At 41.0% G+C, this 25,894-nt stretch overlaps 1 protein-coding gene across 1 annotated transcript in view; it reads right to left on the reverse strand.

The window, feature by feature from the left end:
- The window catches only part of LOC141318513 (uncharacterized), an 81,009-nt gene that overhangs the window by 28,936 nt on the left and 26,179 nt on the right, over window positions 1-25,894 (reverse strand).

Below are 25,894 nucleotides of genomic sequence, written 5' to 3' on the forward strand. Positions count from 1 at the left end.
CTCTCACACACACACACACACACACACACACACACACACACACACACACACACACACACACACACACACACACACACAATTATTAAAATATAAATCAATATGAATCACAAACCTCAGTATGTTGAGTTGATTTGGACTCTTCAGTCCAGTAGAGAGCAGTTTTACTTCTGAATCCTGCAGGTCATTGCCACTCAGGTCCAGCTCTCTCAGGTGTGAAAAGTTGGAACTCAGAGCTGATGCTAGAGCAGCACAACCTTCCTCTTTCACCAAACAGCCAGATAATCTACAACAATAGTAAAAAATGTAAGTGTGCTTAATTCTTCGGAATCAGATACATGTTCTGAAATTAAAATTGTTCACACATTTTTTACACATCTGTGATGACCTGACCCAGTGATCACTGGCACATGAGCAATAGAGAAACTAGAGTTGTATATATTTTTTTAATTTAAATAAAGCCCCTTGAACCTAATCATTGCTCATAGGTAACATTACGCATTCTGTTAGGAGCTATGAGTAAAATTAAACGGTCATTCTGCATTATTGTGGTTGTACTGAAGCCCCAAACTTAGTTTTAGTTTGTTTCTGTAAAAAAAAAAAAAAAAAAAAAAAAATTATATATATATATATATATATATATATATATATATAAATAAGTGAGTGCTTTACTCATATGTGTGCTTTTTTATATTTACCAATAAAAGAAGAAGAATTTCAAAATCTTGGAAATCATTTGAAGAGTCACAAATGCATAGAGCGTGTCTTTATTGGATGTGCATTTAAGACAAATATACATGGGACATTTGTTTGCTCAAATGCCAAAAGCACAAAAAAAAAAAAAAAAACATGAAAGTAACCATTTACTGTGTTGCAGCTGACAATCTTGCTGCACATTCTCTTGGTGGACTTGTCAAAACATAACTCGTTTTACTGGTCCTTATATTTGCAGGTTCTGCCTTGGACCACAGTCTGAATAATATCAAAAGCATGGAAAAAAATTAACAGAGAACAAAAAAAGCCCATGAATTGCATGCAAAGACTGTAAAAGAAAAGTCTGCATTACTACATTGCTATACTGTCAAGAAAGCTTGTCCACTGACAGAAAAGCTGAGTCACTTTCATTTTGTTACTGGATATCCTCCTAAAATATACTCCACAACCTTTTTGAAGACATTGCTCCTTCAGAACTAGCACTTCTGTAAGTACTTAAGTACTTGTAATGGGGACTCAACGTGACAGCGTGGATAGATCCAAGTGCAAGCTTTATTGGACAGATCATGGTCAAGACAGGTAGGGACAATCACCAGCAAACAGTAACATCCAAGGGCAAGACAAAAGTGTAATCCAAAACACAGGCGAGGTTCAAAATCCAAGAGAGCAGTCCAAAGGAACAAAATAAACAAGGATATGAAACAAGGCAAAAACTATGGCAATGACAATGACTAAAATTATGACTATGACTAAGAAACAAGACAATAGAAAATAAGTCCACAACAGTGTTGTGAATTTTTCTCAGAGACCAGGAGACGTTTGGATATCTTTGAAGCAGAAGTTTCTCTTTATTGAGATCCTAGCTGTTCGTTGCTGCAGTTCTTCAAAAGTCGTCTAACTAAGGCATATACATTACAGGTTATATACCTTTCCAAGGGGGAGGGATACTTAGAGGTGGAGTCAATGTAAACAAAGCATGCAAATGCAGTACAGGAATCAGCCCGTTACCAGAGTTCCCCAGCCCTGATCTCATTATCATAACAGTGTCATTCAAAGGCATAGGTGCTAATTCAGTCAGTCTGACAGTATTGCCCATACCTTCACATTATCATAGAGACAAAGGTATCATTCAAAGGCATATGTGCTAATCCAATCAGTCTGACAGTATTGCCCATACTTTAACATTATCATAGAGACAAAGGAATAGCTGTACCTTGAGAACAAAAAGGTTAATGTCTCAGACACCTGGGCTGCCTGATTTGATCTTCTTCGAATGTCATCATCTGTACCTCTAAATTCAATGTACTTAACTTTAGATTTATCTGTGATGCTATGTAAGAATCTATGTTCAGCATATCATAAACAGATTCTTAAATTTGAAATCCCACAACAGCAAAACAATACTTTGCAAAAGCCTGTTTGGCATGGTTCTCTTTATATTGCTGCTAAACAGGAAGTCACCTTAGAAGAAGCAGAGGGAGCAGTAACAGTCAGTACTGGGCAAGAGCTCCCTCTGCTGGTGTGGCGTTACAGAATCCCCCCCTCTAGGGGGGACTCCTGTTGCTCAAGAAACAACAGTTCAGGAGGATGGGGGTGGAACAGAGTGCCAGGTCCTTGCAGAGGAAATGGACCAGGATTGTGAAGCAGTGGAGGATCGTAAAGCAGTAGAGGACCTGGGCTGTGGATCAGTGGCAGACAGTGAAACAATGGCGTCATATCAGATCCTTAGGAGCATAGAGCCATGGAGGAGCAGGCAGAGCAGGGAGCCAGGGAGAAACAAAATACCAACACAGCAGAGTAGACAGGAGCAAAGATCCCCACCATGTAACAGATGACTCTGAAGATCTCCACAGTAAAGCAAACAAACAGCAGAGCAGAGCAGAAATCCCCATGGCAGAGCAGGAAGCCATAGTGTGGCAGGTAGAGTAGGAACATTGAGAGACCACTTGAAAGTAACAGAGCAGTCAATGGAGTTCATAAACGGGTGTCACCCCCTTTTAAGGTTCTGCGGTTGGAGCTGCCACAAGCAGGCATGACATTAGAGTTGGCATAAGAGTTACCCTGTTCTGCTGGAATGGCGCTACAGTACTTGACATTGCCAAAACTAAATTACCTGTGAAGACTCCCTTCAAGTTTGGAGATGCTGTTGACTGTCCCAAACCCATCCCAGAAAATTATTAAGTTGTGGTAGCATAAGAGAAAACATTAATGAGAATTGGCACTCATTAGGTCATTGCCACTGCTTATTGGATCAATAATTTCCTGTGATGATCCTTCACGGCAAATACTTATGACATTGAAACACATTGTAGAGTTCACATTAGCTCCTATTCACTCATGTGAAAGTCTACCTTATCTTGACCTAAAAATTTCAGAGCACCGTCAAAAGTTACAAGAAGTTTTCCCTAAGCTGAAACTGACACAAAACACAATTTTCTCGACCACTATGCTACTCAGATGGAAGCCTTTGGTCCAGTAGTTGGAGTATGGACTATGCACTTCGATGCCAAACATAAACAAGTAGTCAAGTCTTCAAGAATGTTGTGTTGTCACTATTAACAAAGCATTAGATGATGATGGCCTACCATTGGCAAAAACATAAAAGTAGGTCTGCTCTAATTGTCAGCAAAGAAGCTGTTAAGAAGCAGTCAAGGAACTGTTCCTTTTGCTAACCATACAGCTGTCAAATGTTTGTCTTTGTTTGTTTGTTTATTTATATAGCACAATTTAATACAACTCACGATGCCCATAGTGCTTCACAATCACAAGATAAAGAAAAGAACCACCAGCACCCTCATCACATAAACATACATAAACATTAATCCATCTAAAAGAATTCCCCATTTGTGGTTAAAAGATGTTGTTTCAACGTACATTTGAACATAGATAAGGATTTAGCAGATCGAATAGTTAGAGGTAGGGTATTCCACAGCTTAGGGCTGGCTCGAGAAAAGGTTCTATCACCTCTAAGTTTGTATTTTGTCAGAGTAACACAAAGTAAATGCTGACTTTCTGATCTCAAAGATCTTGAGGGAGTATAGATTGCCACCATACTGGACAGATACACAGGAGCTAGATTGTGCAAGACCTTAAAAACAAGTGTAAGGATCTTATAAACTATTCTAAGTCGTACTGTCAACCACTTTAATGAAACTAATAAAGGAGTTACAGATTCATATTTCTTTGCTGACTTGACCCTTTTTGCTGCTGTATTTTGGATTTTCTGTAGACGCATAAGCGCTGGAACATCAACACCATAATAGAGGGAATTGCAGTAATCCTTTCGAGAAAACACCATAGCACTGATGGCTATCTCAAAATCAGAACTGTATAGAAATGGTTTAGTCTTCGCTTACAGACGTAGGTTAAAAAATAAGATCTCACCACAGAATTAATTTGCCTGTCCAGCTTTAAGTTGCTATCCATAACAAATCCCAATTTTTTTACACAAGGTTTAAAAAAAAAAAAAACATTCAAAGAAGTTGAAGCACTTAATGCACTGAAGCACTTTTTTGGTCCAAACACAATAACTTCGGTCTTGTTTTCGTTAAGCTTCAAAAAATTTGAGGCCATCCAGTCCTTAACCTTCTGTAGGCATGCTGATAAAACGTCAAGTGAACTTGAGTTTAGTTGTCTTACAGGCAAATAAATCTGTGTATCATCAGCATAAAGATGAAATGATGCATCATGTTTCTGAAAAATAGCTTCCAACCGTAAAATATCAAGAGAATAAAGAATTGGAGCCAAAATTGACCCTTGTGGAACTCCCCAAGGCAGATGTAATTTTGCAGAATCACATCCCCCAAAACTAACCGTCCGTGAGATATGATTTAAAGCATTTAAGCACATTACCTTTTAAACCAACCCAATGTACTAAACAGTTAATTAAAATCTCATGGTCCACCATATAAAATGCTGCACTGAGGTCAAGCAAAACTAAAATAAAGTTTTTGCCATTATCCAGTGATACTAATATCATAATGTAATTTAACACCTTGACCAACACTGTCTCAGTACTATGGCAGGACTTAACCCTTTCACATGTGAGTTTAAAATATTCTATATGACCCCAAAGTGTGAGTTTTTTTTTTAGGTGACCGTTATTTTAGAATGTTTCGCTTTAAGGTTTCCATGGGGACACATCATGTGACAAACCACAGCTTTTTCCTTTTTTATTATTAATATTCACAAGCATGCTCACTATATTATGAAATATCTGATATTCTGATTTCGAAATGTGTGCAAGTAAATGTATTTAAAAGTTGAAACACTTTTATAATGCCCGCGTTAGTAAATACCAGGTGATGGGCGCCGACATGTTTGTTTGCGCTGAATACGAGCTGTGGGATTTACAACACACAAATTCATCCTCTCCTCCTGAAAGACATTCAAGTAAGTCTCTGGTGAGCTGGGAGAAGAAGAGAGTAAACTTTTAGTTACCTACATTACCTGTATATGATATCAATAAAATATGTTGTCAGAATATATTTGTAAGGATTATTATTGCCACTTTCATAGACCTCAATGTGTATTTTACAAACTATAAAAGTAAAATGTTTTCGTTCGAATCACACCGGCGTACGCTTCAGAGACCAGCCAAGACATATTCACACGGGTGTGACCATACTCGCTAAAGGGTTAAAGCCAGATTGAAGAGGCTCACCAATTGAATTTGCAGTGATATGTGCCTGCAGTTGCTTAAAAATCGCTTTTCCAAGACCTTAGCTAAAGGTAAATTTGAGATCAGTCTAAAATTATTAGGGTCCTCTATTGCCAGATTTGGCCTCTTTAATAATGGGAGAATTGTAGAATGCATAAAATCTGCTGGACAAATGCCTTGACTGAGGCATTTGTTAATTATATTTAAGACCATGGTCCCTACACTATGAAAAATCTGCTTAAAAAGATGTGGTGACATGACATCACTTTTAGATGAAGAAGACGTGAAACAATATCCACCAAAACTGGAAGGGTAATCAGATGAAATTCTCTCCATTCTGTGCTACAAGGCACAGCCAGATCAGAAGAAGGAACCACCTACAGTTTTGGTATTGTAAAGGAAAGGAAAGGAAAGGAGGTGACGTGAGGCCAAGTATGGTGACCCATACTAGGAATTTGTGCTCTGCATTTAACCCATCCTAGTGCACACACACAGTAGTGAACACACACACACCATGAACACACACCCGGAGCAGTGGGCAGCCATTTGCTGCGGCGCCCGGGGAGCAGTAGGGGGTTCGGTGCCTTGCTCAAGGGACTCACCTCAGTCGTGGTATTGAGGGTGGGAAGAGTGCTGTACATTCACTCCCCCCACCTACAATCCCTGCCGGACCTGAGACTCAAACCCGCAATCTTTTGGTTACAAGTCCAACTCTCTAACCATTAGGTTATGGTTCGAGAGTATACAAGCCTACAATTTTAGAATACAAGCCTACAATTTTATCATAACAAAATAATATAAAAAATAGTGGACCTGCAGTTAATGTTTTTTCCACCTCCTCTCAGCTTGTCGAGCATGTTGTTTAAGTGCCCGTAGTGAGTCATTAACCCATGGCAAATGTTTGTTTTTACTCCTAGGAGCAACATTATCTAAATTATCAGAACAAACAGTATTAAACCATTCCAACGTGTCATTAGCACTTTAACAGAGATGTTTTAGATAAGATAGATTCACAGTCTCTATACAGAGTAGAGAAATCTCCACTAGTTGAAGAACAGATTTTACGAGACCATACTTTTTCTGGCAATTTCAGAAAACTTTCCTGAATGTGCAGGTTAAAAGATAAAACTAGATCCAACATATGGCCCAGCTTATGAGTTGGCCCTTTAACCCACTGTACCAAATCAAATGAATCAATCACATTTGCAAACTCTCTGGATACCACATCCTGCCCGCAGCACAAGTGTATATTAAAATCCACAATAATTAAAAAACAGTCAAATTGTGTGATCAGCCAACTCTCAGAGTCTGAAAATCCATTAATAAAATCCTTGTTCGGCTTTGGAGAATGAAACAAGTCAAACCAACACCGGTTTAGTCAACATTATCTGAAACGTTTGTAGCTCAAAGCAATTATAAAATTCTGTAGAAACATCCGACATCCGATTTCATCTTTAAAAATAGTCATAAGACCCCCACCTCGACCAGTTAACCGAGGGCAGTTAAAGTAAGAATAACCGAGTGGTAAAAGTTCAGCCATCGGAGTTAAATCTCCTACCTTTAGTCAGGATTCCGACAGAAAAATAAAGTCCAGCTTATTGTTTGTAATAAAATCATTGAGCATGAAAGTTTTGGAGTGCACGTTGAGTTAAGCCATTTGCATCGTTGCATTTTCTTTGATCATGCCCCGCTCGCAGCGAAGATTCCGCGGCTCAATGCCTCTCGTACAGACCCGCAACCATCCCATTTGTCTCACAAAGGCCGGGCCATCAGGAAGCATCGGGTGGATCCAGATGGTATGCCACAGACACTGGCGCCATCTTGGTTTTCCATAGTATGCTGTAACATACTATGGGACACGGTATTCTGCTGGAATGATCATTCCATTTGGGTCCACTGGAGGGCTCCCTGATTTTGTATAGATTATAGAGACTGTGATTTAGGAAACTGACCTACTTCATTGTGGAGAAACTCAGTGCCTGGTACCTGGAGCATTTTAGGTCTTTTCTGTTAGCTGTTTCTGTAAACAGCTAACAGTTTTCACTTTAGAATACTGTTTCAGTTTTTAAGTAATTCTTGCAGCATTATCTAATAATTCTTTATTAATTACTAATGGGTTCCCAATATTTTCCTTTTAGAATAGGCCTATTGTTTCAGGTTTGAAATAAGTCCTGGAGAACTCTTTTGATAAATTTAATTCTATTTACTAATGGGTTACCTGTATTTTTAGTTTCAATCAGTCTGTCAGGATTGTGTACTGTTCTGTCTTGTTTTCCGAGTGTTTTTCCCCCTATGTTTCTAGTCTAAATGGTTTAGTCCTTGTGTCCCCCTTTTGGTTCATGTTCATTTGGTTTAGTCTTGCCCATATTTCTACTTCCCCCTCGTTATCCCTGTTATCTTGCTGTGTTACCACGCCCTGTTTTCAGTGTATTTAAGGTCTTTGTCTCGTCACTCCCATTGTCCGTCGATAACGTCTCATGGTGTTTGTCTGCTCCTCGGGTTTTGTTTTCAAGTTTCGACTTGTTTGTCTAATCCCTGCCTTTTGTTTTGTTTTGTTATTAATAAATCAGTGTTTTGTTTATACTTCCGTTTTGCTTGTGTTTCCCTGGATCCTCGTCTCTCTCCGCACGTGTGACACAGTCCTGGCCTTACATACAAGAACTGAATTAATATTGTATATGCTGAGGACACACAGTACTTTAAACAAAATATAAAAACTAAGGTAAGTTATCGCATGGCACTGGAGTGGTGGTTGGGTTACTACTGGAAGCTAAGTGAATTTCTTACAAAACATTCACAAGACAATTCAATACACAGGCAAAACCTCTATAAAGTTAATTCCATTTATTAATATTTCATTTGCATACTACTACTACTACTACTGCTAATAACTCAATGTACTTGTGTATGCCTGTTCATTAGTAGTTACTTCATTGTTATTTTTCTTGAACCTTAACTATTACATAATTAAGAGTAGTTCTCCAGGAGGTATGACAGGATACATTAGTTATTGATTAGCTACCTGTTACTTAACACATTCATAAAATTGTATTACATACTGATTAATTAGCACATCTTCCTCAGTAGTTAACAGTAGTGAGTCGAGTGATAATGAATAGTTACCTGTTAGTTCATCAATAATTCCTTATTAGTCCTGTAGTAAGAAACAGCATTCTAAAGTATTACCAAACTTTCAAGCTTTATAACATTTGCATTTTCAATGTAGCACAGACTGCCATATCAATCGCCAACGCAGTTTTATATGAGTGTCAGTGACTTTTTTAAGCAACAAAACATGGATTCAGCAGCTCTTAGGGTAATCTTTGACCACAGGATAGAGAAGCTAACATTGCCACTAGAGCCCGACCTATAAAGGATTTTGAAGGCCGATACCGATACAAATATTTGTTGGTTTTAAAATCCGATATTGTCACGTATCTGGTCTTCCCTGTCATCATAAACTCTTGCACCACACTTCATGGACTTCATTCCCCATAAGCCACTGCACTAATCACTGCATTCACCTGGCCCTTGTTTCTCACTGCTCTGATTAGTTCTCACAGCTGCACCTCATCACTCTGACTGCATTTAAGCCACTCACACACACAGCCACCTTGCGAAGTCTTATTGTTCCATTTGGTCGTAATTCTAAGCGTTTATCTCTGTGTTGGTTTATCAGTGTATGACTCTGGACTGTGTACCCCGTTGACGATTCCTGTTTCCTGCCATTGCGACCATTGCCTGTCTATTGAACTGTTTCCCGGATTACCTACGTTGTTCCTGTTTTCTGGTGATTATTCTGGCCTGTCGACACTTCTCAATAAAGCCTTGCAAATGGATCCGCACGTCTCTGACTCCTTGTGACAGAAGACTTCGCCACACCCGGATCCAGCGGCTTTGTTCCACCACCAGCACCAACATGGACCCAGTCGACCAGCTTCTGCTCCTCCGACAAAGAAATCTCCCCATTAAGGAATATGTCCACAGATTCTGTGAGCTGTCACTTAAATTACCATTTTGTGATGAAGTTTACCTTAAGGACTTATTCCGCCGGGGACTTAATGAGCCAACTAAGTCAATGTTGCCAGGAGGAGAATTTAAATGTTCAGTGGAGGACTATATACAGTATGCGTTGCTGCTATGTGGCTCTATGTTAACTGTGGATGTTTTAAAAGAGCCACAGCACAAGATGTCTGCTAGCCCTGAGCCTCAGCACGAGATGTCTGCCAGCCTAAGGCCACAGCACAAGATGTCTACTTGCTCAGAGCCACAGCGTAAGATGTCTACCGGCCTTCCAGAGTCTCCGCTGGTCCCGCCCAGCCTTCCAGAGTCTCCGCTGGTTCCGCCCGGCCTTCCAGAGTCTCCGCTGGTCCCGCCCGGCCTTCCAGAGTCTCCGCTGGTCCCGCCCGGCCTTCCAGAGTCTCCGCTGGTCCCGCCCGGCCTTCCAGAGTCTCCGCTGGTCCCGCCCGGCCTTCCAGAGTCTCCGCTGGTCCCGCCCGGCCTTCCAGAGTCTCCGCTGGTCCCGCCCGGCCTTCCAGAGTCTCCGCTGGTCCCGCCCGGCCTTCCAGAGTCTCCGCTGGTCCCGCCCGGCCTTCCAGAGTCTCCGCTGGTCCCGCCCGGCCTTCCAGAGTCTCCGCTGGTCCCGCCCGGCCTTCCAGAGTCTCCGCTGGTCCCGCCCAGCCTTCCAGAGCCTCCGCTGGTTCCGCCCAGCCTTCCAGAGCCTCCACTGGTTCCATCCAGTCGTCCTGAGATTCCTGTCTGCCCGGTTCTGGTCACGGAGGCCATGCATGGACTGTGTGGATTCCCACCCACCCTCCCTGCTGCTCCAGTCCTGCCACCTATGTCTCCTGACAGTCCCTCTGCTCACCCACATCCCACCTTCGGTGCAGAGGACTTGCCGTGGGACTGCCAGTCTCCATCGGTGTCCAGACTGAAGGATCCCTCACCATCACCTCCAGTCTCAGAGTCCTGGACTCCACCTCGGCCCTCCGACCCTGCGGCTCCACCCCGGCTCTGTGCTCCCTCGTCTCCGTTGTCGGCCGTCGGCCCACCAGCTCCTCCGGGCTCCACCGTCTCTCCGGCTCCGCCCCGGTCAGTCGTCGCCCCACCTTCGCCTCTGGACTCTACTCCTCCGGCTGCGCCTCGTCACTCCATCCTGCCGGCTCTGTGGACCTCCTCCCTCCCGTGGGCACAGCCTCGATCCTCTGTCACTCCGGCTCCGCTGCGTACCTCCGGACCTCCATCTCCGCCGGGGTCGCCAGAGCCTTGGGTTCCGCCTTGGCCCTCCGGATCCTCTGTGTCGCCCAGGACCATCGACTCTCCGGTTCCGCCTCGGGCTCCACCGGCTCCACCTCCGTCGGTCGGCCCCATGCAGGAGCCAACCCTTCCTCCACCATGGCTTCTCCCTCCGTCGGCTCCGCCTCAGTCTGTAGTTCCTGTACCCCTACATGGACCTGGCCCTCCATCTCTCCCCCTGTTCCGCCTCCGCTCCACCACCCTCCAGATTGTATAAGGTGGTTAGAGCGTCTGGAAGCCGCTCCTTGGGGAGGGGCTCTGTCACGTATCTGGTCTTCCCTGTCATCATAAACTCTTGCACCACACTTCATGGACTTCATTCCCCATAAGCCACTGCACTAATCACTGCATTCACCTGGCCCTTGTTTCTCACTGCTCTGATTAGTTCTCACAGCTGCACCTCATCACTCTGACTGCATTTAAGCCACTCACACACACAGCCACCTTGCGAAGTCTTATTGTTCCATTTGGTCGTAATTCTAAGCGTTTATCTCTGTGTTGGTTTATCAGTGTATGACTCTGGACTGTGTACCCCGTTGATGATTCCTGCTTCCTGCCATTGCGACCATTGCCTGTCTATTGAACTGTTTCCCGGATTACCTACGTTGTTCCTGTTTTCTGGTGATTATTCTGGCCTGTCGACACTTCTCAATAAAGCCTTGCAAATGGATCCGCACGTCTCTGACTCCTTGTGACAGATATTCTGATATATCGGCCGATATTCTTTATTTTTTTTATTTCAGAAACACACAACAAAACATTAACAAATTTCCCTAACATTAGTTATTTGTAGTTATTTGAGTTTTAACTAACATAATATGATAATGCATTTTAAAAATAAACTTTTCTTTTATTTTCACAACAGAACAGAGGAACATCTAAATTTATTAAAGTTCTGATAAATAAAATGTATAAAAATAAGCTACCTTATAATTAAAATGTTAGCTTGCTTATCCATTTACCTGCACTTTTTAAATTCTTTCCACCAAGCTCCATCAAACCATTTTCAGTCATCAGTTGCTGCCTGCCTTCTAAAACCAACTATTTAGCGATCTAAATCCATTATGTGACTCGGTAATGCTGTAACGCTCACAAAGGCCGGGCCATCAGGAAGCATCGGGTGGATCCAGATGGTATGCCACAGACACTGGCGCCATCTTGGTTTTCCATAGTATGCTGTAACATACTATGGGACACGGTATTCTGCTGGAATGATCATTCCATTTGGGTCCACTGGAGGGCTCCCTGATTTTGTATAGATTATAGAGACTGTGATTTAGGAAACTGACCTACTTCATTGTGGAGAAACTCAGTGCCTGGTACCTGGAGCATTTTAGGTCTTTTCTGTTAGCTGTTTCTGTAAACAGCTAACAGTTTTCACTTTAGAATACTGTTTCAGTTTTTAAGTAATTCTTGCAGCATTATCTAATAATTCTTTATTAATTACTAATGGGTTCCCAATATTTTCCTTTTAGAATAGGCCTATTGTTTCAGGTTTGAAATAAGTCCTGGAGAACTCTTTTGATAAATTTAATTCTATTTACTAATGGGTTACCTGTATTTTTAGTTTCAATCAGTCTGTCAGGATTGTGTACTGTTCTGTCTTGTTTTCCGAGTGTTTTTCCCCCTATGTTTCTAGTCTAAATGGTTTAGTCCTTGTGTCCCCCTTTTGGTTCATGTTCATTTGGTTTAGTCTTGCCCATATTTCTACTTCCCCCTCGTTATCCCTGTTATCTTGCTGTGTTACCACGCCCTGTTTTCAGTGTATTTAAGGTCTTTGTCTCGTCACTCCCATTGTCCGTCGATAACGTCTCATGGTGTTTGTCTGCTCCTCGGGTTTTGTTTTCAAGTTTCGACTTGTTTGTCTAATCCCTGCCTTTTGTTTTGTTTTGTTATTAATAAATCAGTGTTTTGTTTATACTTCCGTTTTGCTTGTGTTTCCCTGGATCCTCGTCTCTCTCCGCACGTGTGACACAGTCCTGGCCTTACATACAAGAACTGAATTAATATTGTATATGCTGAGGACACACAGTACTTTAAACAAAATATAAAAACTAAGGTAAGTTATCGCATGGCACTGGAGTGGTGGTTGGGTTACTACTGGAAGCTAAGTGAATTTCTTACAAAACATTCACAAGACAATTCAATACACAGGCAAAACCTCTATAAAGTTAATTCCATTTATTAATATTTCATTTGCATACTACTACTACTACTACTGCTAATAACTCAATGTACTTGTGTATGCCTGTTCATTAGTAGTTACTTCATTGTTATTTTTCTTGAACCTTAACTATTACATAATTAAGAGTAGTTCTCCAGGAGGTATGACAGGATACATTAGTTATTGATTAGCTACCTGTTACTTAACACATTCATAAAATTGTATTACATACTGATTAATTAGCACATCTTCCTCAGTAGTTAACAGTAGTGAGTCGAGTGTTAATGAATAGTTACCTGTTAGTTCATCAATAATTCCTTATTAGTCCTGTAGTAAGAAACAGCATTCTAAAGTATTACCAAACTTTCAAGCTTTATAACATTTGCATTTTCAATGTAGCACAGACTGCCATATCAATCGCCAACGCAGTTTTATATGAGTGTCAGTGACTTTTTTAAGCAACAAAACATGGATTCAGCAGCTCTTAGGGTAATCTTTGACCACAGGATAGAGAAGCTAACATTGCCACTAGAGCCCGACCTATAAAGGATTTTGAAGGCCGATACCGATACAAATATTTGTTGGTTTTAAAATCCGATATTGTCACGTATCTGGTCTTCCCTGTCATCATAAACTCTTGCACCACACTTCATGGACTTCATTCCCCATAAGCCACTGCACTAATCACTGCATTCACCTGGCCCTTGTTTCTCACTGCTCTGATTAGTTCTCACAGCTGCACCTCATCACTCTGACTGCATTTAAGCCACTCACACACACAGCCACCTTGCGAAGTCTTATTGTTCCATTTGGTCGTAATTCTAAGCGTTTATCTCTGTGTTGGTTTATCAGTGTATGACTCTGGACTGTGTACCCCGTTGACGATTCCTGTTTCCTGCCATTGCGACCATTGCCTGTCTATTGAACTGTTTCCCGGATTACCTACGTTGTTCCTGTTTTCTGGTGATTATTCTGGCCTGTCGACACTTCTCAATAAAGCCTTGCAAATGGATCCGCACGTCTCTGACTCCTTGTGACAGAAGACTTCGCCACACCCGGATCCAGCGGCTTTGTTCCACCACCAGCACCAACATGGACCCAGTCGACCAGCTTCTGCTCCTCCGACAAAGAAATCTCCCCATTAAGGAATATGTCCACAGATTCTGTGAGCTGTCACTTAAATTACCATTTTGTGATGAAGTTTACCTTAAGGACTTATTCCGCCGGGGACTTAATGAGCCAACTAAGTCAATGTTGCCAGGAGGAGAATTTAAATGTTCAGTGGAGGACTATATACAGTATGCGTTGCTGCTATGTGGCTCTATGTTAACTGTGGATGTTTTAAAAGAGCCACAGCACAAGATGTCTGCTAGCCCTGAGCCTCAGCACGAGATGTCTGCCAGCCTAAGGCCACAGCACAAGATGTCTACTTGCTCAGAGCCACAGCGTAAGATGTCTACCGGCCTTCCAGAGTCTCCGCTGGTCCCGCCCAGCCTTCCAGAGTCTCCGCTGGTTCCGCCCGGCCTTCCAGAGTCTCCGCTGGTCCCGCCCGGCCTTCCAGAGTCTCCGCTGGTCCCGCCCGGCCTTCCAGAGTCTCCGCTGGTCCCGCCCGGCCTTCCAGAGTCTCCGCTGGTCCCGCCCGGCCTTCCAGAGTCTCCGCTGGTCCCGCCCGGCCTTCCAGAGTCTCCGCTGGTCCCGCCCGGCCTTCCAGAGTCTCCGCTGGTCCCGCCCGGCCTTCCAGAGTCTCCGCTGGTCCCGCCCGGCCTTCCAGAGTCTCCGCTGGTCCCGCCCGGCCTTCCAGAGTCTCCGCTGGTCCCGCCCGGCCTTCCAGAGTCTCCGCTGGTCCCGCCCGGCCTTCCAGAGTCTCCGCTGGTCCCGCCCAGCCTTCCAGAGCCTCCGCTGGTTCCGCCCAGCCTTCCAGAGCCTCCACTGGTTCCATCCAGTCGTCCTGAGATTCCTGTCTGCCCGGTTCTGGTCACGGAGGCCATGCATGGACTGTGTGGATTCCCACCCACCCTCCCTGCTGCTCCAGTCCTGCCACCTATGTCTCCTGACAGTCCCTCTGCTCACCCACATCCCACCTTCGGTGCAGAGGACTTGCCGTGGGACTGCCAGTCTCCATCGGTGTCCAGACTGAAGGATCCCTCACCATCACCTCCAGTCTCAGAGTCCTGGACTCCACCTCGGCCCTCCGACCCTGCGGCTCCACCCCGGCTCTGTGCTCCCTCGTCTCCGTTGTCGGCCGTCGGCCCACCAGCTCCTCCGGGCTCCACCGTCTCTCCGGCTCCGCCCCGGTCAGTCGTCGCCCCACCTTCGCCTCTGGACTCTACTCCTCCGGCTGCGCCTCGTCACTCCATCCTGCCGGCTCTGTGGACCTCCTCCCTCCCGTGGGCACAGCCTCGATCCTCTGTCACTCCGGCTCCGCTGCGTACCTCCGGACCTCCATCTCCGCCGGGGTCGCCAGAGCCTTGGGTTCCGCCTTGGCCCTCCGGATCCTCTGTGTCGCCCAGGACCATCGACTCTCCGGTTCCGTCTCGGGCTCCACCGGCTCCACCTCCGTCGGTCGGCCCCATGCAGGAGCCAACCCTTCCTCCACCATGGCTTCTCCCTCCGTCGGCACCGCCTCAGTCTGTAGTTCCTGTACCCCTACATGGACCTGGCCCTCCATCTCTCCCCCTGTTCCGCCTCCGCTCCACCACCCTCCAGATTGTATAAGGTGGTTAGAGCGTCTGGAAGCCGCTCCTTGGGGAGGGGCTCTGTCACGTATCTGGTCTTCCCTGTCATCATAAACTCTTGCACCACACTTCATGGACTTCATTCCCCATAAGCCACTGCACTAATCACTGCATTCACCTGGCCCTTGTTTCTCACTGCTCTGATTAGTTCTCACAGCTGCACCTCATCACTCTGACTGCATTTAAGCCACTCACACACACAGCCACCTTGCGAAGTCTTATTGTTCCATTTGGTCGTAATTCTAAGCGTTTATCTCTGTGTTGGTTTATCAGTGTATGACTCTGGACTGTGTACCCCGTTGATGATTCCTGCTTCCTGCCATTGCGACCATTGCCTGTCTATTGAACTGTTTCCCGGATTACCTACGTTGTTCCTGTTTTCTGGTGATTATTCTGGCCTGTCGACACTTCTCAATAAAGCCTTGCAAATGGATCTGCACGTCTCTGACTCCTTGTGACAGATATTCTGATATATCGGCCGATATTCTTTATTTTTTTTATTTCAGAAACACACAACAAAACATTAACAAATTTCCCTAACATTAGTTATTTGTAGTTATTTGAGTTTTAACTAACATAATATGATAATGCATTTTAAAAATAAACTTTTCTTTTATTTTCACAACAGAACAGAGGAACATCTAAATTTATTAAAGTTCTGATAAATAAAATGTATAAAAATAAGCTACCTTATAATTAAAATGTTAGCTTGCTTATCCATTTACCTGCACTTTTTAAATTCTTTCCACCAAGCTCCATCAAACCATTTTCAGTCATCAGTTGCTGCCTGCCTTCTAAAACCAACTATTTAGCGATCTAAATCCATTATGTGACTCGGTAATGCTGTAACGCACACTTGGCATCATTGGATTTCACACACGTGTAAAAGAAAAGCGCACTTTTATGCACAAGCTATGTTTGATAGTAAATCTGTTTATGCTGGTGCTCATATGTGCATAAAAACTACTGACCCTTACAAGATCCATCTCTATGAGTAATAGATTCATTATAAAACACTCACAGAACATTACATTTGAAAACTATGCAAATATTTTGAAATTTCACGCAAAAATACTATGGATCAGATGTCATGATCGGGGCTGTGGGTCTTCCCTCAGCCTCTCGAGGTCGCTGTTCCCCTTGCACTGCACTCCCCTGATCGTTCACGTCTGTCTTAATAATAATAATAATAATAATAATAATAATACATTTTATTTAAAGGCGCCTTTCATGGCACTCAAGGACACCTTACAATCAAAAATAAAACAACTACATTGGTTAAAAAAAAAACAAGCAAAAACAATACAACCGACAAAATAAAATCACATAAAAGCCTGCCTAAACAAACATGTTTTTAGACGAGATTTAAAGACTGGGAGACTTGGACTATTGCGAACCTCAGCAGGAAGTACGTTCCATAAAAAAGGTGCCGCATAACCAAAAGCTTGTGACCCCATAGAAGCTGTCCGTGTACGTGGAAGCACAAGAGTAACTGCCGAAGCAGACCGTAAGTTACGTGATGGAGTATGTACATGGAGGAGATCCAGAAGATATGGGGGTGCCAAGTTGTTGAGTGCTTTATAGGTTAAAAGTAATATTTTAAAATTTACACGGAATTTAACTGGGAGCCAATGCAAATCCTGCAAGACAGGAGTAATATGTTGAGAAATGGAAGTTTTGGATATAACCCGAGCAGCGGCATTTTGTACCAACTGTAATTTATGGAGTGCTTTAGAAGGAAGCCCGTAAAATAAAGCATTGCAGTAATCAATCCTTGATGTTACTAGAGCATGCACAAGAGTAGCTGTGCTCTTCGTTGAAAGAACGGGACGTAGACGATTGATATTCCTAATATGAAAGAATGCAGAACGGGTAACACTATTAACATGAGCTTCAAAAGACAATGTTTGATCAAAAATGACTCCCAAACTTTTAACCTGGTTGGACAATGGAACGTTAAAATTATCAATTAAAACAGATGAAATATTTGACTTACCTAATAAAGTTTTTGTACCAACAAGAAGAATTTCTGTTTTACTATTATTCAGTTTGAGAAAATTACTTGAAAACCAAACTTTTAATTCTTCGAGGCACTCAACAAGAGCAGAAGGGAGGAACGTTGAAGAAGGTTTAGAGGAAAGATAAAGTTGGATATCATCTGTGTAACAATGGAATTGAATACCATGTTTCCTAAAGATGGTGCCTATTGGAAGAAGATAAATAAGAAACAAAAGAGGTCCCAGAACAGAGCCCTGTAGAACGCCAGTGACAACTGGAGAAGTGGTTGATTGAAACTGTTTAAGTTGTACAAATTGTGTCCGGTCTGTAAGATAAGAACAAAACCAAGAGAGGACTGTACCAGTAATTCCAATAGATTCCAATCTGTTTAATAATATAGTGTGTGATACAGTATCAAATGCTGCGCTAAGATCGAGAAGTATAAGAATTGATAAAAGTCCAGAATCGGCAGCTAATAATAAATCATTTGATATTTTTACAAGTGCGGTATCAACACTGTGCTGAGAACGAAATCCAGATTGGAACTGTTCAAATAAACTATTACTGGAAAGATGACCACGAAGCTGGGAAGCCACAATCTTTTCAAGGATTTTAGACAAAAACGGCAAATTGGAAATTGGACGATAGTTGTCAAAATTACTTGAGTCAAGCCCTGGTTTCTTAAGAATAGGGGTTATCACTGCAGTTTTAAAACCAGTAGGAACAATACCAGAAAAAAGTGAAGCATGCATGATGTCTGTGATTACAGAAGAGAGAAAAGGTAAGCCAACTTTAACCCAATGTGTCGGTAATGGGTCTAATTGACACGTGACAGATTTAGATTTTTGTACAATATAACATACTTCTTCTACAGTAGGTAATTTAAAGGTAGAAAAGGTAGAACCACAAGATAAAGATAGCACTTGACCAAGGGGAATGTTAGAATCAGAGTTAGGTAAAACCATTTGCTGATGAATTAACTCAATTTTCTTATTAAAAAAAGAGCATAAATTCTTCACACAATTCAATAGAGTAAGTATGAGAATTTGAAAACTCAGTTGGCTTTAAAATAGTGTTAATCAAAGAGAAAAGTGATTTTGTGTTTCCCGCATCAGATCCTATTAGACCCGCATAATAATTCATTTTTGCAGTGGAAAGTGCAGACTTGTAAATTTTCACATGGTCAGCATACAAATCTTTATGAACCACAAGTCCAGTCTTAGCACATAATCGCTCCAAACGACGACCCTTGACTTTTAGATGTCGAAGTTCGGATGTATACCAGGGTGCAGAGTTAACAAACGAAACATTCCTGGCTTTCAATGGAGCACACACATCAAGGATCATTTGCAAATGATCATTGTAATGCTTGACTAGATCATCAAGAGTCCAAGGATTGTTAATACATGGGAGTGCAGAAAAACATTCTGAGAGCACTGAGACATCAATGTTCTTTATATTGTGAAAAGTAATGGTACGGCTCAGATTAGACTTGAACATAGATAAAACAACATTAAAAGACACCAACATGTGATCAGAGAGTGACAAATCGGAAATAATAAAATTATCTGGAATCACACCTGAACAGCAGACCAAATCCAAAGTATGACCTTTTGAATGAGTAGGCACCTTAATGAATTGCTGCAATCCAAAACTATCCAAACATGATAAAAACTCCTTTGAACATGAACTTTCTGCATCGTCCACATGGATATTAAAGTCACCAACCAAAACCACATTAGGGGACAAGGAGCAGAGAGAAGTTAAAAATGTAGAAAATTCCTGAAAGAATACAGGATTGGCCTTTGGAGGCCTGTACACCACAGCAAAAATTGTTGGAACAACACCTTTAATTCGCAAAGCAACTGATTCAAATGATGTGCATTCTATGTCAGGAACAGTTGTAACTTTCCATTTCTCCTTATGTAATATTGCAAGCCCCCCGCCCCGTCCAACATGTCGTGGTTTGCTAGTAAAAATATATCCAGGAGGAATAGAATGGCTTAAATGAAAAAAGTCATTACTTTGTTGCCAAGTCTCCGTTAAGCAAAGGAAATCAAACTTACGATCAGTCAGCAGGTCATACACAAAAAATCTTGTCACAAAAGGTCATACACAAAAAATCTTGTCTTGTCATTAGCATTGATTTCACTCACAGCTGTTCACTATCTGGACTATAAGAACTCTCACTTCTCACTCCTGCTTCATGTCTGCATTGTCTTTATGTTCTGTCGTGTACTCTGTATTCTGGATCTTGGCTCTTGACCGTGTTTCTTGTTTTGTTCAGTTTATGTTTGAGTTTATGTTTAGTCTGCCGTGTTGGCTTTTTGGTTTTGTTTTGTTTGTTATTATTTTCATTAAAAAACTACTTTCCCGCATTTGGACCCAGACCCCCTTGTTATTACGTGACATCAGAGCCCCGAAATCATGAATAGTTTGTGAATCAACAGCGGACTTATGCATGCTAGGCTTGGGCGGTATTACGCTAATCTGGTATACCGCGGGATCTAAAAATAGCAACGGTTTCAGTTTCAATACCGTCATACCGTCATAAAAGAATGCACTTATATAGGAGACAAGGATTAAATATTAAATATAATTTATTTAATGCCTAAACATGCGTAGTGATGCGTGGATGGTGGTTATATCCGCGGGTCGGGTGGGTCGGGTAATAAAAAAATTAGGGGTGGGCATAGATTAATTTTTTTAATCTAGATTAAATCTTGGAATTAATCTAGATTAATCTAGATTAAAATGGCTAATTTGAATTCTGCTGAAGGCATTCAGAATATGTGTGCTACCCAAATAATGACTTAAAGTCTTTGAGAATGGATCATAAAGCTCATAAAGCTGTTCTATGATAATTTGTTGATGAAAATAAATTATGTTCAATTAGATGTACTTGTGTTTACTAACTAACTAACAATGAAATTATTTTTTCTCCCTATTAGATTGTGTTTTTTTAACATCAACACCTACCCAGCCCATTACATGTTACACCGTACTTTTATTTTGACAGGTTGCCGTGAAGTTTCTGTGTCATACAGTATGATATGATGCTAGTTTTCTCAAATGAAACGGTAAAAGTGACACTCACAGCAGTTTGGGAGACTGAGTTTATCTGTTCATGTGAGATGAAAATGCCAAAAATTACCGGGAGCGTCACGTGTGTTTCAGTATGCGTGTAGTAAAAGCTCGTCTCCGCAATGCATACATACAGCTAGGCAAACGGAACATACCGGATTCATATTAAAACGGTCTTTTTGCATTTCAGTTTTCACATACACTAGTCCATATCGCGATTTGAATTAAGTGACTGACCAACATTTGATTTATGAATCCAAAAAACGACGAATTCACGTGGCATTTCGCTATAGTAGATTCGGTTTTTATGAATGGAGGACGACGCGATCCCGTCTGTGTTTTGGCGGAGGAGACGTAAACGCGCGGCCATATTCTACAGTCTTCGGTATACATCCGCGTTAAACTATCAAGGTGAAAGTCATCATAGCTTGCGTAGTTTAGACCCAGCTCCCAACCCAAATTTGAGAATAGATTAACGGCGATATTTTTTTTATCGCGCTATAAGAGTTTCACGTTAACGCAGCACGTTAACGCCGATAACGGCCCACCACTAAAAAAAAATGCATTCTGATTATTTGCGAGTGGATTAGATAAATCAATAATGATGCTAATATTAACTACATTTTCTAAAACATGAACGTGTTTTATGTACTTTTTTCATCAGGCAGACGATTTCATTTGTGTAGATTTTGTAGAAACGGTGACATTCCCTATAAAGTTTGAAGGGAGTTATGCCTGTGCTAATGCTATTGAGCACGGCAATGCAGTGCTCGCTTCGCGTTTACCCACTTCTCTGATGCGCGTCTTTCCAAAATCATGACAGTCCACCGCATGAATAGGTAATTCAATCGCATTAATAAATTGAAATATTCTCTAAAAACACCCAGTAAAGACAGCGATGTGGTCAGGACCGTGGCGCCGCGGCGGCTTCTTTTGAATCAGTAGATTATAACGAAAACAATACCTTAAAGCATGCCTTTGAATAATAAGTTCAGAACGGCTCTAATACAGAGAAAACCCGATGCTTGGATTTGGCTTAAAATCATGAGTGATAAATATAAATGTGCAGCGATGTGCAGATCAGCTGAATCAATCTGCTGTTAAAAATGAACCATCCGTTTCATCAGGATTACAATAGGCTAAGTGTAATATGACGATCAGGTGCAGTTATCTAAATCAGAGAAGAATATAGGAGCGGGTGGATAATTTATTTGAAGTCATCAAGTGACAGAGTGGAGGAGAAAGAGAGAGATGGCGAGTCATGTTCCAAGTGACCTGGCGCGCATTTCCCAAAAGCATCGTTAGCCAACTATGGTGGCAGGTTCCGTCGTTACCAACATAGTTCAAATATTCGGTGTTTCACAACACAAGTTCAAACCAAAATTCGTAAACAGCGTCACAATCTATTTCTTCCATTTAAACTAAATATAAATGCTATGTATTTTTGTGCGACCTCTATAAGCACCGTTTAGGAGTAGTGTGTGTGCATTTTGCCTGAGGGAACCCCGGTGTATGACGTAAGAGGGAATCCGTGATGAATCAAACATCAAATAAAGCGTAATGACAGGGGGAAAGAAATGAGTCATTAGGTGCCATATTCAATATAGCTGCATTTTTGAGATCCCTAATCAGTTAAATAGCCGATGTTATCACTCGGTTACGTCATTGACAACTGCCCTACATTGTTGAACTAATGTGGTTCAAACGATGGAGATGCGACTGTGTTCGGGAAACACTCGTGAGCTAGTTCATTTCCACAACAATGCATCGTACTATGGAGGTTAACCAGCGAGTTATGTCGTTCTACGGGAAACGCACCCCAGGATGTTTATGTTAATTTTATTCTGTTTGACTGTTGTATTTGCCCTTTTTTTTACTGCTATTTGTTGTTAATAAAAGTTGTCAACATTGTTGTAGTGTTTGGTATTCAGTTTCTTAACGGTATAGGCACAAGCCAACAGTTTGGTGACGCTGTCTGAGCCTTACGTCATTTTATTATTTTTTATTCACGGTAATACCGTATACCGGGGTAAAATAGGGGGGAGGTTTGACGGTATCAAAATTTGGATACCGCCCAAGCCTAATGCATGCCTAATGTTTTTACAGAATTTATTAGCAATAAATTTCCTGCAATCTAGCTTAAAATTAGTGCTTTACTGTGTTAATTTCTATGTGTCAAAAATGGATTATTAAGTTTTTAAAATTTGAATTCAGCAATTTCTATCATTATTCGTTTCTGTCCCGTTTTATTCATAAATTATATTTTTTGCAATTATATATGAATAAAGGTGTAAAGAGCAGGCTTGGCTCCAGGAGGGGGGTGGAGGGTTAAAACCGGATGCATTACAAAATAAAATGCTTCAGCAGTGGTCAGCAGTGTTGGGCAAGCTACTTAGAAAATGTAGTGAGCTAAGCTTACAGTTACTCTTCATTAAATGAAGCTTCACTACACTAAGGCTCAATCCCAATTCTACCCCTTACCCCTACACTTTGCCCTTCCCCTCCGTTTGGTGCATTTACGTGAAGGGGTAGGGGTGTCTCATTTCTCGTTTAGTTGGAGGGGTAGGGGGAAGGGGGAAGGGGAAGGCCCAGATAGCCCTCCAAACAAAGATTTTTCGGGACCTCACTTCAAACGAAGGGCTAAGAGAAATTTCCATTTTCCAACATGGCTGCTCACTCGAGCAAGCAGACTCATCAATATAAGTAATTTTTGCCATTAATAAGGATTTTTATGACAATTTTTCATTATATGTATATTACCTTCAATCTTGTGTTTGTGTTTATGGTGTTGTTCTGTAAATAAACGTTTGCAAAAAAATCGCTAAAGTTTGCTAGCAGATAGCACTGATTGCACTGATTGAAATTACAAAATATATTTTTATGTCATATACACTTGACTGCATGTTAGTCCACCACATCCACTCATATGTGAATAAATCGAAATAATTGCTAAAAACACCCAATAAAGACAGTGATGATGCAGTCAGGACCGTGGTTCCACCTTGCTTTGAAATGTATTTGATAATTGTACCCGCCTTGTCTCCCACACCCCAGTCATTTAAATCAGTACATAATAATGAAAACATACCTTACAATTAAAAAGAAACAGATTTTTACGATCAGAAATTTCTTAAACCAGTGAACCCCTGTAAACATTTCAGTCCAAGGATCCAGTAAACGAATGCGCTCAAATGGAAAGTTCAAAAGGAAATTCACAAATGAAGCATATACCCACTTCTCAAGGCACCACTACACCACTGATTTGCAATTTGCCGCGCATGTGGTAACGCATTGTTTGTTTTGCTTACGGCCATATGTGTACATGTGAATTAACGGTGCGTACACCGTACATTTGTAATATTTTGCAACGCAAAACTATTTTTTTCAACATCTTGAAATGTGTGATAAACATCGGCACATGTCCTCTGATGTAACATTAGGAACTAGCGACGTATGAGAAACGTAGATGACGTATAACAGTGTTGAAGTGGTTTCCCATTCCTTAGATACTGTTAGCTAAGCGACAGCAACATGGCAAAAGTAGTTTACTACATCTAAGCTATTTTTTTTTTTAAATGTAATTTTTCTACATGGTATTGACCAACATACCAAATCTATGCTTTCTCAGTGGTCAATAAAATTGTCAGTCATACAGGCATAAAATTTAAATTTACTTAATTCAAGAATGCTTCCAAACCAATTTGGCAACAAAAATCAGTATCATTTACAGGGATGGATTTATCTCATATTGTGACATAGGCATACAAAATTTTGGGGGGTTGAATTCTTTCTTTTAAAAAATGTTTTGAAAAACAATGGTACTTGTTTATGAATATTAAACGAATAAAACAGGTAAAACAAAACAATACTGACTAACTGAATAAACTTTATCCATATATAAATTGTTCAAGAATGGAAGTACATCTAACCAAGATAGTAATTGATTTCATGATTTCATGAGAGCCTGATTTTTTTAATTGTCAGAATTTATAGAACAGAACACAGATGTTTGAAGTATCAAGAATATTATATCGCCGCTCGTCAAGTACAATATCTTTTTGGATGCGCCTTGAGAGAGAAATTTATCTTTACGGATTACATAAAAGAGTTTTTGTTTTCAATTTGTTTTATTTCGTTAAGTAATAATTTAAAGCTTCCTATATATATGATTATCATATCTGTAGAAATGAATACAATATTAAATAATTGTATAGGCGATGCTGTATATGCTAATGATGTCTGTACGCAATGTAGACAGCATTCACAAGTTTATCATGAATAAACATTACATAAAGTACTTCAAATTTAATAGCCTCACAAGAAACATTTTATGCATCCCAGAGTCTTGTCCATTAACTGACCTTCTTTTTTCCGTAATAATTGTATTATTTGTTTATATTCGTTACTTTCACCTTTATTTTGATCTCTTTACAAAACATTCTGAATGTTTTTATTTATTGTGAATCGCTTAATCTAAATAACTTTCTGTATATATGCTATTTGCCATTTATTTTGCAAATATTGTAAACGACAATTATGCCAATAAAGTTTTTACTTTATGATTGTATTTATGCCCGTGTGTGACCATAAACGACCATATATATATATATGTGTTATATTCAACCTATTAACTGCATTCCAGTAAAAATGCCAGCCATATAGCTTAATCAAAGCTTTAATGGCATGTCAGCATGTATCATTTAGATTATGAATGTTAAGTAAAGAGATCGAAATGATGGGAAAAATAACGAATATAAACGAATAATACAATTATTACGGAAAAAAGAGGATCGGTTAATGGATAAGACTGTGGGATGCATAAAATGTTTCTTGCTGGGCTATTTAATTTGAAGTACTTTATGTAATATATATTCATGATAAACTTGTGAATGCTGTCTACATCGCACACAGACCACATTCGGATATACAGCATTGCTTATATGATTATTTAATATTGTATTCATTTCTATAACAATTAATATAACAATTTCTTAACTCAAAATAAAATATTAATAAACCTATCTCTGATAATCCTGGGTTACTATGAAATGCATGTTGTTCCCTCAATATAAGAACTAGTTACCTCGACAAAATGATCTCGTGGCTACGACATAATTTGACGTTCCCACGAGTTAATATTATGTTCCCAAGAATTAATATCTTGTGGCAACGACATAATATGACATTCCCACAAGTTTATATGTCGTGGCCACGACAAACATAAGTGAACCGAAGATGTCCCCTCCA

The sequence above is a fragment of the Garra rufa genome, chromosome 1 (genome assembly GCF_049309525.1).
Source record: "Garra rufa chromosome 1, GarRuf1.0, whole genome shotgun sequence".
NCBI classification, from domain to species: domain Eukaryota; kingdom Metazoa; phylum Chordata; class Actinopteri; order Cypriniformes; family Cyprinidae; genus Garra; species Garra rufa.